Here is a 12,671-nt window from a genome sequence, read left to right as displayed (position 1 = left end):
AGGAATGGCTTCACATGCCCAAGCCTAAAAATTGTAAACAGAAAGCAAGCAAAAAAAAGTCATATAATTAATATAAATTAATGAATGAGTAAAAATAGTGATCAATTTTACCATGAAAGCCCAAGGAAAACCGTATAATGTGGTCGTCTTTGGCTTTAACTCTTTCAGTAAATATTTGACAGTCAAGTAGTAGCTGTCGTATCCCCAGGGATAATCGTTGAATTTCTCAAAATCATCAGCAAGCACCAACAAATCATGTTCTATGACTTTCCTAACGTCTCTTGCCAATAAAACGGAATGGACAAACCAAATTAAGCACAATTTCTTCCTGTAGTGCTTTGGTATGTCTTTATTCTTGAGATCCTCCATCAAATCCTCCACTTTGTAGCTAGGTCCAACAATGGCCAGCAACCCATCTTTTTTTACCTTGCATTTGTTGGACCCTTTGTGGGGTGTTTTCTTGATAGGAGGTTCTTCTGGACGATTGCATCTCAAGCCCATCACAATGGAAAACTCTTTCAATCCAAAACAAACCGGTATGCCACAGTAGTTGATCCAGACTTCATCCATCTTTTTTCTGCCCTCCTTTGGACCTCCATCATCCCCCGCATACTTGATCCTGCACTTGAGAAGGCCATATACCATGATCATTGGAAAACGAAGAGGGCGGGCCCCAGATAGCTCAAGAAAGTGTGCAAAGCGGTTCTTCTTAAAAACTCCATCTATGTTTTTCTTCTTCATAATACTCCTAAGTTCGTCAAAAGGTTTCCCCAACTGACATTTAAGTACAAGATCACCAAATACTGCTTTAGGTTTATTCATCGGCATCGCAACTTGAAACTTGTCAATACTAATGATTTTGATAGAATCATGCTGCAATTTTGATATTATTTTACGCCCCATTGGTGAGGAGGAGTTATCACTTTCCTCGGCTTCATTTTATCCTGACTGAGATTGTTCTGGAAGTTTCTCTGAATCTATCTGTACTCTAGCCTTTTTGTTTAGTGATCGGAAGTTGATCCACTTTCTCCACTTTCAGTTTCTTTTCTTTTGGGAGACATCTTTTAACTACAAATAAAAGAAAAATAAAAAATATATTGCATTTGATGTATGCATAATTTCTTTAAAAAAGGTGAGACAAATTTCAATAAATTATTCTTACCACATAACCAAAAAAAAAAAAATACTTCAACGGACAACCCATCAGTTGGAATAGATGGGAAATCCAAATCTGTTTGAAGACTTATTTAATATCTCCCAATAGATAACAGGTGGACAAATTTCAATAAATTATTCTACGCCACATTACAAGAAAATACTCCAACGGATAACCCATCAGTTGGACCAGATGGGGAATCTGTTTGAAGACCTATTTAATATCTCCCAACAGATCTTCCACCCATTGCAACAGATGGACCACCACCACCATAACCAATGCGACCACCAATTCCACCAAGACCACCACCAATGTCATCAATACCAACACCAAGACCACAGACACCACCGTCAAAAAACATAAATTCCAACACCACCAACAATATCACAAACACCATCCAATAATACAACGACAGTCAACAAAACATTGAGAGAAAAACTAGGGTTTTCTTGGGTGCTTCCTATTTTTTTAGCATCAAAACTCAAAATTGTTAACCCATTCTCGAAGATAATACAACTAAAAGTCTTCTTTTACATCATTAACTAAAAAGCCCTATTTTTTAGAATAACGAACAAATGTAGAACTCTTCTCGAACTCTGTTACTTGTGAAGACAGAGAAAATGACAGATACAAGCGGGAATGAAGTTGAAAAAATAACTATATGTAGTCGTAAATGGGAAGAGAATCGACCTGTTTTGAAGGGTTGAGCAATATGTTGAGTAGTTGTTGTTTGTATTATTGAGAGGGAGATGAGACCCCGAGAGAGAGAGAAAGAAGAGCAAGAACTTAATATTTGAAATAAAAAGTTTTTCGCGCAAATAGATGATTTGTATGGGTTGATTTGTCATTTTGGAAAAGAATTACAAGTTTTGAAATTGCTAATTTGGTTCAAATTGATCTTAATTAATTTTAAAATTTTTACAAGATATAGTTTTTAAAATATTGAGTTGATGAGAACTTATTTCAACTCAGAGTGATCGATCAAAAACTCGGGTCAGGATGAACGCAATACCAACGCCATGCAATTGGAAAGACTCGATTGGATTTGTAGTTGACCCTGCGAGCTCATTCATTCATCCCTAGTTCCACCTAAATCAACTTAGGTACTATCACTATCCTAACACTGAGTTGATGAGAACTCAGTTCATCTCAGAGTGATCGATCAATGACTCGGTTTGAGATGAACACAATACCAACGCCATACAATTGCAAAAACTCAACTGGATTTGTAGTTGACCTTGAGAGCTTATTCATTCATCCCTAGTTCCACCTAAATCAACTTAGGTACTATCACTATCCTAACACTGAGTTGATGAGAACTCATTTCAACTCAGAGTGATCAATCGATGACTCGGGTCGGGATGAACGCAATACCAATGCCATACAATTACAAAAACTCGATTGGATTTGTAGTTGACCCTGCGAGCTCATTCATTCATTCCTAGTTCGACCTAAATCAACTTAGGTACTATCACTATCCTAACATTGAGTTAATGAGAACTCATTTCAACTCAGAGTGATCGATCGACGATTCGAGTCGGGATGAATGCAATACCAACGCCATGCTATTGCAAAAACTCGATTGGATTTGTAGTTGACCATGCGAGCTCATTCATTCATCCCTAGTTCCACTTAAATCAACTTAGGTACTATCACTATCCTAACATTGAGTTTATGAGAACTCATTTCAACTCAAAGTGATCGATCGACGACTCAGGTTGGGATGAATGCAATACCAATGCCATGCAATTGCAAAGACTCGATTGGATTTGTAGTTGACCCTGCGAGCTCATTCATTCATCCCTAGTTTCACCTAAATCAATTGCAATGAAATTTGTTGCAACAAACGACTGAGCTGTTGACAATTTTCAAACAGGTATTCATATCTGTTGCAACAGATGATATATCTAATTTAATTATCAAATAGACATTTGTATCTATTATGACAGATGACTGAGCTGTTGAAAATTTTCAAACAAATATTTATATCTGTTCTAATAGATGACATATCTGATTTAATTAATTATTAAATGGGCATTTTCATCTGTTGTCACAGATGATTGAACTGTTGGGATTTTTAAATAGATGATTGAGCTGTTCGGATTTCTAAACAGATATTTATATATGTTGCAACAGATGACACATCTGTTTGAAAATCTTTTTTTCTCTTTTAATTTTAAAGCAAGCTTCTGGTCCGAGTATATAATATCAAGTAGTAGTGCTTAATACTAAAGGCGGTAAAAAATATTTTTTGGATATCTCAAAAGTGAGTTCATTGAGAAGTCTTGTCTTGTCTTTTCAATGTCACTAGTCTTAGTCTTCCTCGTGACCCTCAAATTATTAATGAAATTAATTAATATTAATTAATGAATATTGAAAACCCCCACGTCTACGTACACAATACATCTATAGAAATTATCTCATTTCTTCTTTCAGCTGTAGTTTATTTTATTCAACTCTCATCTTTTTCTTTCTCTCCTTTTTAGGGTCACAGTCTTTTTTCTTTCTTTTCTCTTCTCTTCTCATAAAGATCTTTTCGGTGCAGTAGCGTTGTACCAACACCAACAACACCAACAATAAATGATCGACAAGAAGAAGATGAAGATGATAATGAAGTAGAAGATGATGATAATGAAGCAGAAGATGATGAATAAAGCAGCAGAAACAGAAACAATGAACAACAAAAATCGCTAAGAGAGAGAAAACAACAATGGATTAGAAGAGAGAGAAAGGTGCCTTTTTTTCCTCCGTTTCCCGTTATTTTAGGTATACATTGGGATCAAAGTGTAAATTTAAAAACTTGTGCGTTATTTTCAAATTTCCCCAACTTTCTTAATCAATAATAAAGTAATTGTCACCTCCAACTAATAATTAAGACTTGTGTCACCTACACCTCATTTTAGAACTCTTTTGTCACTTGTGTCCCAAACCCCCAATATTCAGGGATTTATGTAAGTTACCCTTCTTTAATTATCGATGTTTTAGTTAAGTTTGTAGTGTTTTTCCATATTTTAGAATAACACAATATTAAAAATCATTTAAATGTTACATATTATCAATATAAAGAGATCAACAGTTCACACTTTAATTAATTAAAGATTAAATATACTTGATCACATCTTAAAGTAATTTACAAGAACCACAATTAAAATTATTAGCAATAATTGAAGGACCAAATATGCTATTAGACTATTATCGTAATATTCATTTTATTAGAACAAATCTTATCAATTTGGAATGCATGTTTTTTTTTTTTTTTTTTTTTAATTTGATGTTTAATACTTACATTGAAATTCAATTAAATTTGAAATTGTACATTGCAACACCATTTATGATGATAGCGCTCTAAACAAAAAAAAAAAATTTGTTCTCCAAAATTCAAATTCAAACCCAAAACTTTTAATTAATGATATAGAATTCTTAATTTATTCCATCACAACTAGCATTGATAATTTGGATATATACCAATTGTTAATGAATTGACATATTGGACGGTGTTGTGATCCAAAAATTATATTCCTCAATATTAGGGAATCACTAGAATATAATTATTGTAACCGTCATATAAGAAAATATCTTCCAAATTGAAAAATATTCTCTCTTTTTATTTTTTTTCATTTAACGTTTAGAATCTTCATTGGAATTCAACTAAATCTGAATTTATGAATAGTGGGCCCATTTTTAGGGACGATACTCTTAACAAATTTTTTCTAAAGGAAAAATAACAAAAACATATACTTTAATATGCCATATTTATACAAATTTCTTACTTTACAAAGTAATTACAAAAATCTCAACTGATTATCTATCTTTTTGGATGTATCAGAAGCTAATTATGTATCTCGACAGATTCAAAATCAGAAAAAAGTATACGGGAACTAATTATGCATCTCGACAAATCCAAAATCGAGAAAAAGTATGCGGGAGCTAATTATGTATCTTTACAAAGAAAAAATTGTATCTTCGTTGAATGTAATATGTATCTCGACAAATCCAAAATCGAAAAAATATTTCGGAAGCTAATTATGTATCTTTAAAAAAGAAAAAATTGTATCTTCATCGAATGTATCAAAAACTAATTATGTATTTTGATAGACCCAAAATCAAAATTTTTAGTAATTATGCAAAATATCAAAATTTTTTATAATTAAGCTTCAAACTATCGGAATTTATGTAAATGATGTATGTTCATGTTATTTTTTCAATTCCCAAGAACTCAAATCTGAGATTTCTGGTCCCATAGCAATATGTAATTTGGATATATACCAATTATTTTACATATTCAACTGTTAATGGGCAGTATAATTGGCAAATTTAAATTTAATCAAACCCCACGACAGATATCAAATATCAAATGAAAACTCAAAAAATATATTTTAAATTGTTCTTTATTACATTGCTAAAACAAGATCTAATAACTTTACATACTTCAGAAGCTTCTATTTGCTTTGGAATATAATTTTCATAAAAAGTAATGTGCCATTTCACATAAAGATTCTTTGTTACCACTTTGGGTGAATTAAAGCATATTCGATTTAAAGCGTTAACCCTTTTCATAAGCAAGTGGAAATTAAAGCATGAAAAAAGTTGTTTCTTATGTCTAAATACAATTATTGATCCTAATATTATTATTTTCTAGTTTACAAATCTTATGTTTAAGTTTAGGTTTTGGGTTTATTTGGCATGAAAAGATTTATTATTATTTTTTTTGTTGAAAAAATCAATTTAATTAAACATGAGAAAAGTGGAATATTTTTTTTTATCCTAACCAAACACATACACTTTGTTGGTCTTCCTTTTTTCTTTTACTCAATTTTTCTATCTTTTAGTAGTAAATGAAACGGAAAAGGGATAAATATACACTCGAACTATGTAAATGCTACGTATTTATCCTTCGTCATACTTTGAGTATATATATGTCTCTACCGTTAATAAAATGGTACGTATATGCCCCTCATGCTAACGGTAGGGGTATATGTGTACCCAAAGTATGACGAAGGGTATATACGTATCATTTATCATAGTTTGGGGATATATTTGTCTCTTGTCTGCTTTAATTTTTTTTATCCCAAATAATTAATCTAAACCCTCTACCCGATCCCAATTAAAATCCAAAAGATGCCTACCTAACAAACACGTTTTTTTCACCTCTATAACGATACACACACACAATACAGTAACACTTACTACTATCAATTTTAAAAAAAAATCATTAACCGATAACACCTAAAAAAATATCAAATAGATCGAACTCTTCACGTTTCAATTTTTAGTAAAATTCTTTTGAAAAAACACTATCCACCATCGGTCAACACCACATAGCCACCGTCTCCGTTGAAGTGAAAATACTCCATCGTCGAACTATCATCGCACCCCTAACTTCGGTCACCTCTGGCCTAATCTTCACTCCATCCAACCAGTAAATACCAACTAGTAGCAGCGATCAATCACTACAATTTGATTATTGGTGTTCATGTTTAAGAGAAAAACAAAGGGAGTATCGGGTTTGGAACAAAAAATAGAGGTCAAATCGAGTTGGTTTGAAATTGGGTTCGATGAGTTTATTGGGTCGGGTAGTGAGTTTAGATTAATTATTTGGAATACAAAAATTAAACTAAAAAAGAGACAAATATGCCCCCAAACTATGATAAATGGTACGTATATACCCTCTGTCATACTTTGAGATACACATATACCTCTATCGTTAATGTGAGAGGCATATACATATCATTTAATTAACAGTAAAGACATATGTATACCTAAAACTAACGGATTATATATATATATATATATATATATATATCTGTTTATTATTCCTATTTTATCCATCCCTTTTCTAAAATTATAAAACTGAGTTTCTATACTTATTAGAGTATATTCCTTTTCTATATTAGTTAAGCATTCTTGTCCTTCTGCATTGAGCAGAGTATAGTTTCTAACTTCTTCCAGATTTTCTTTTAGCAGGTTGCTGCATCGATTATTTTGGCAATCTTCGCAACATGGTTCTGGAAGCGGTTTCTTTTTACGTGTTTTTAGTTTTCTAAATACTGTAGGCGATGTTACTGTTTGTACTGGTGTATAAGTCAGGTCTTTAAAGAGCATTATTCCATCTCTTGTTAAGAGACATCCTCCTTTATTCTGTATACAAAATCTTAGTCCGATAACAAAATCTGATCCTATATTTAAGTCTCTTGCTAATATTTTGTTAACATTGTAAACTGGGTTATAGAATTTATTGCATGTATTTAAAAAGCTTATTTGTGCTTTTTCTATGTAATAATTATAGATATTTTGCGATCCATCCATTTGAGTGGCCATTATAGGTCTGTCAAGTATTTTTAATAAGTGTTCTGGTACTATTTCTTTATTGATTAAACAGCTAGTACATCCTGGATCTATTAATGCTAGCGTTTCTATTTCTACGTCTTTTATTTTAATTTTTACTAATACTTTTATTGTAGAGAATTCTTTGTCTTCGTTGCATATTAGACCAGTGCTATTATCTTCTAAATTCATAAGTTCTGCTTCTAATTTTTCTAAATGTACTGCTTCTTGTGTATCCGTTTCTTCTATGGTGACTTTTGTTTTTCCTTTTTCTAGAATCGTTAATCTTTGTTCTATATCATTTAATCGGGTTTCCAAAGTTGATACCCTTAGGTTTAGGATTTGATTATTTGTATACTTTTGTCCGTTATTTATTTCTGACTCTACTTTAATTTTTAGAGTGTTTTCTATGCAATTTATACATGCCTCTAGGTAACATTTTTTACATTTAGCTCTGTTGTCTTTACTTGGGTACCAATTACAGATACGACATCTATTACTATCTAGACCTTTATTTCTTTGAAATTCATGTATACATTCTTGATTAATATTCATTAAATTGTTAATCATTAGGTTGCTTAAGTCTAAATCCTCTATTTCTTGACCTAGCTCATTAACTAAGTTATCCTCGTCTGATTCGGAAGAATCAGATTTTAGATTATCTTTATCATTTATGTCAATACTTATTATTGAGTATATACTTTCTGTATCTGACATATATTCATCTACGTTTAATAAAGTTTCTTGGAAATCTTCTATTAGTTGAGAATTTCTAGTTCTATTATTATTTCTCTTAGGACATACGTTGGCTAGATGGTCTATACTGCCACATGTATAACATTCTAGTTTATTTTTATAATTTCTGTCGTTTCTATATTTTCTAACATGTCGATCTCTATTTAACCAAGGTTTTTTATCCTTTGACTTTCTTAAGAAGTATTGTTTTCTACTATATGGTTTCTGATTATTTCTTTTCTTATACTTTTTATGTTGTTTTTGATCGTAATTCTGGGTTGTGTATATAACAGATTTACAGAAATTCATTTCATTTCTTTTTAATTATTTTTGTATTTGTATGTTTGTACACTTTTCTGTTAATATATCCATTATATGTTATGTTCTATGTCCTATTGTCCATTTTAAATTTGGGTTAGCAACTACCCCATCTCTCTTATACCATCTATCTTCTATTTCTCTTCCTAAGGCTTCTGGTAATTTATTAAATAATTTTTTGCCTAATTCTTCATTAAAGGTATTTCCACTGACAGTACAATAATAGAAATAGTCTTGTAGGAATTTCTTTATATATACCCAATGTGAAATACTTAATTGTTCTAGTTTAATTAATGCTTCCTTTTGTAGTGCTAATAATCCACTATTTGGATCTTTCCCTGTTAATAACATGTGCATTTTATTTGTAAAATTATAGGGATTTGGTCCCATACTTAATAGAACCTGGAAATCATATGGGCAGTTTGTCTTAAAACTTTCCCATGTAGCTTTTGCAGATTCTCCTAGAAAGGTTTCTAAGTATTTATACATTGTTTCTGTATAATGTCTTAAGTAATCTGCAGCTACTATTCCTTTCCATAAGTCTATTACTATATCCCACATTTGGGGATCATGTGCTGCTATATTTAGAATTTTACCTTTACTACCTCCTTCTTGTAGTTTAATTGGTTCCTCTATTGGCATTCTCTTTCCTGCTGGTTTTATATAATCTCCCCTAAGTTCTGTATCGGGGTTTATCCTAATTGCTGGTCTTCTAGGTACATTACCTGTACTATAATCTATTGGTTGAGGATTAGGATTTGTCTGTTGGAATGGGCTAGCACTCGAGGAGCTAGTTGGTTCTAATTCTGCTAGTTCTTTATAACTTATGGTAGAACTTGGTATAGAGAGTGTGTCTTCATTTTTTCTTTCAAAGACTGATTTATTATTTCTATATCCTAAATTATCATTTCTCTCTAAGCAGTTTTTAAAATGTTCTACCCATTCTTCAATTAGAACTTGGTATAGAGAGTGTGTCTTCATTTTTTCTTTCAAAGACTGATTTATTATTTCTATATCCTAAATTATCATTTCTCTCTAAGCAGTTTTTAAAATGTTCTACACATTCTTCAATTTTCATGTCGTCTTTTTGACATCCTTTACATTTAAAAGTTATATTTTTATATTCTTCCGCTAAAGTTTCAGTCTTTTCTATGGCCATGTCTACTTCATATCCTTCTTGTAATACTTCTATATTCATAAACTCACTTTCTGTTTCGATATTACTTTCTGTGTCATCATCGTCTAGATTTCTTTTAGTTGTGTAATTATAATCTGTAAACCTTACTGAAGTTTCTCCCTTACTTGTAGTATATAATAGATGAGACTCTGGAGTAAAAATTTTTGGTTTAGTAAATTTGTTTAGATTCCATTCTAAACCTGCATATATTTCGGGATCTATTTTTATTGGTTTTATTAAACTTATACCTTTGTTTCCCATTATTTCAACTACATCGTTTACTTTTAGTTTAAATTTTGTATTACTACTTAAAGTTAATTTTCCAATAAAACCTATGCACATTAATAAATTATTTCCGCTATTCATTTCTTCGTATCCCTTAGTTTGGATTCCTATTTTAATATTATGTCCAAATTCTTTTAAGTTCATTAGAAAGTCTGGACTGATATAGAATATTCCGCCATTATTAGTCATATCTACTTCCGTTAATCCTATTATTGACTTCTTTATGTCTGACCATCGGTCATCATATATCGTTATTAATACTTTGGTTCCTAAATTTTTTCTAGTTAAACCTTTTATTCCTATAACAATTAAACCCATATGCATTAATACCATTCTATTATTTTTTAGATGTCTTAAGGAATTAGCATTTACTAAATCTAGTACTTTAAAATCTTCTCCTATAGCCGATATTTGTTCTTCTCTATAATGTTTGTATAACTGATTGTCTGTAGAAAAATATCCTGCATTATATAATGTCTTAGGATTTAATAATTTTAATTGATGTTGTTGGAAGATTTGTAGGTCTTTGTCTACATCTATTATTTCGTTAAATTCTTGATTCTGTTCTATATTAGGTTGTCGTCTGCATATTCTTGCTAATATATTATTATTTCCTATTCTATTTTCTGAAAAACTTATTCTTTGTCTTTCTTCTCTTTGTCCTGTATTATTTTCGATGGCTATCCGTCTATTTGATAGAAAGTCCATTTTTGTGGTTTTCGTATTATATTTTTTCGTTCTTGTTTAGGAGTTAGTTCAATTCTTTTTAATTGGTTAATAAGTTCGTCTATTTCTAGGTTATTGTTTGGTTGGACCTCTTTATTTATTAAGATATCTATTTTCTTATGTAGTTCGGGTAATTCTGGTTCCTTTTGGAGGGGTTTTTGAGTTTCCTTGCCTTTAATCAAGATGTCTATCTTTTTGTGTAAGTCTAATAATAATTCTATTATGGTATTATTTTGTTTTAGTAGAATTTTATCCGTTTGACTGGAAGGTATATGCCTAGATAATCCTTCAGGTTCACTATGATAATTTTTTGATTTTTCTAGTGCTTTATTGTAGTTTATATCTTCTTCACTCATGAAAGTGATATTTCTTCTAATCTTTTTGTTATTTCTTGTAAGTCTTTGATCTCTGTTGTTATATTTTCTACTTGTTCTACAAGCTTAGATATTAGTTGGGTTGTTTTTACTTCCAATTCTTTAGGTTTTTCTATTATGGTTGCTATTAGTTTTTCAATTTCTAATTTTGTCGGTATTTTTTCCAAATTAAACTTGTGGTTTAAATACTGAATTTTTCTGTCTATTTCTACTTCTTGTGACTTTAGATAATCTAGATTTTGTTCTATGTTTTCTAATGTCTTTCTATATTTATTCTGAGTATCTTCTATTTGGTCTAGAGTTCTTATTATATTGTTATCCTTTTCCTGAGTTTTCTCACTTGTGTTTATCAAAAGATCTATTATTGTGTTGTATTGTTTATCTTCAGAATGTAAAATATGTTCTCCCTGATTAAAATTACACCTTATGGTGGAATTATTTTTTAATATTCTATATTTCTTTTCTGGTTGAAATCTAAGATCTAGGTAATCGAGGTGTTTTAACGAAGCTATCTTGTTATCCTAAGTGGTTTAAGTTAAGGTATTTTTTGCTTAGCTTAGTTTGATATCTCAATCTACTATTTGTATAGGTTATATCCAAATCTACTTCCTGTATATTTTCTATCAGCCTAGATTGTTCGCTAATTAATGCTTTTTTATAATAGTTAGATGTTATGGTAATTATTTTGTCCGTTTCTTTAAAATTTAAAATATCTGTTTCTAGATTTCTTATTTCTTTATTTAAAAGCTCTAATCTTTCTACAAATTATTTTCGAATTTTTACAAGTTGATGTTTATAGATAAATTCTCTATAATATTGTTGTTGTATTTGTCTTATACACTCGATATATCTTATTGGCATTTATTATCCTAACTGATAAGCTTTTCTCTTAATACGTTCTTTAAGCCACTTTATTGCTGAAGTACTATTTTCTAAGTCTCTCTCACAACCTTGTATTTCCCAATTTATTGCGCTTAATAAGTCGTTATAATAAACTTTATGTACTCTATTAACTTTTAGTAGCCTTTTTAGACCTTCTTCTAGATTACGTTTTCTAGCTAATATGTTGTTTCTTTTTCTAATTTCTCTATATAAATAGAAATAACTACACCTTATATCTTGGAATGATCTATGTTTTTTCATATAAAGTTTAGAAACTTTTGCGAGTTAGTAGGTAATGTTCCCAAAACCTTCTCGCTTTGATACCAAATATAGTGGGATATTTCGATAATAAAATATTTCAATAAATCAGAAAACAGTGGTTTCTCAACTTCAGAAAAAGGGTGATTTCAACAGTAAAAACAGTGAATAATGATCTATTTTTAGTATATCAGTTTGTAAAAAACCTACTCAGTACTCCCTCTATCCTACTGTTTCTTCATGTTATCATTCTTATAGTTTATATTTTCCCCAGAGTTTTTTTTTTTTTTTTAAACTGTTCATCTCTTCCTCTTAATCTATGTTCTTAACATCATACTTCTTTAACCACATCCCGGAAACTTTTTGTCTGGCAGAGCTGTGCCAGAGATAAATACTACAGATAATAATTCTGCTAGATCAGACGAAGAAGATAATA

Source organism: Capsicum annuum, chromosome 1 (assembly GCF_002878395.1).
Source record: "Capsicum annuum cultivar UCD-10X-F1 chromosome 1, UCD10Xv1.1, whole genome shotgun sequence".
In the NCBI taxonomy this organism is placed as follows: Eukaryota; Viridiplantae; Streptophyta; class Magnoliopsida; order Solanales; family Solanaceae; genus Capsicum; species Capsicum annuum.
This window is presented reverse-complemented; position numbering follows the sequence as displayed.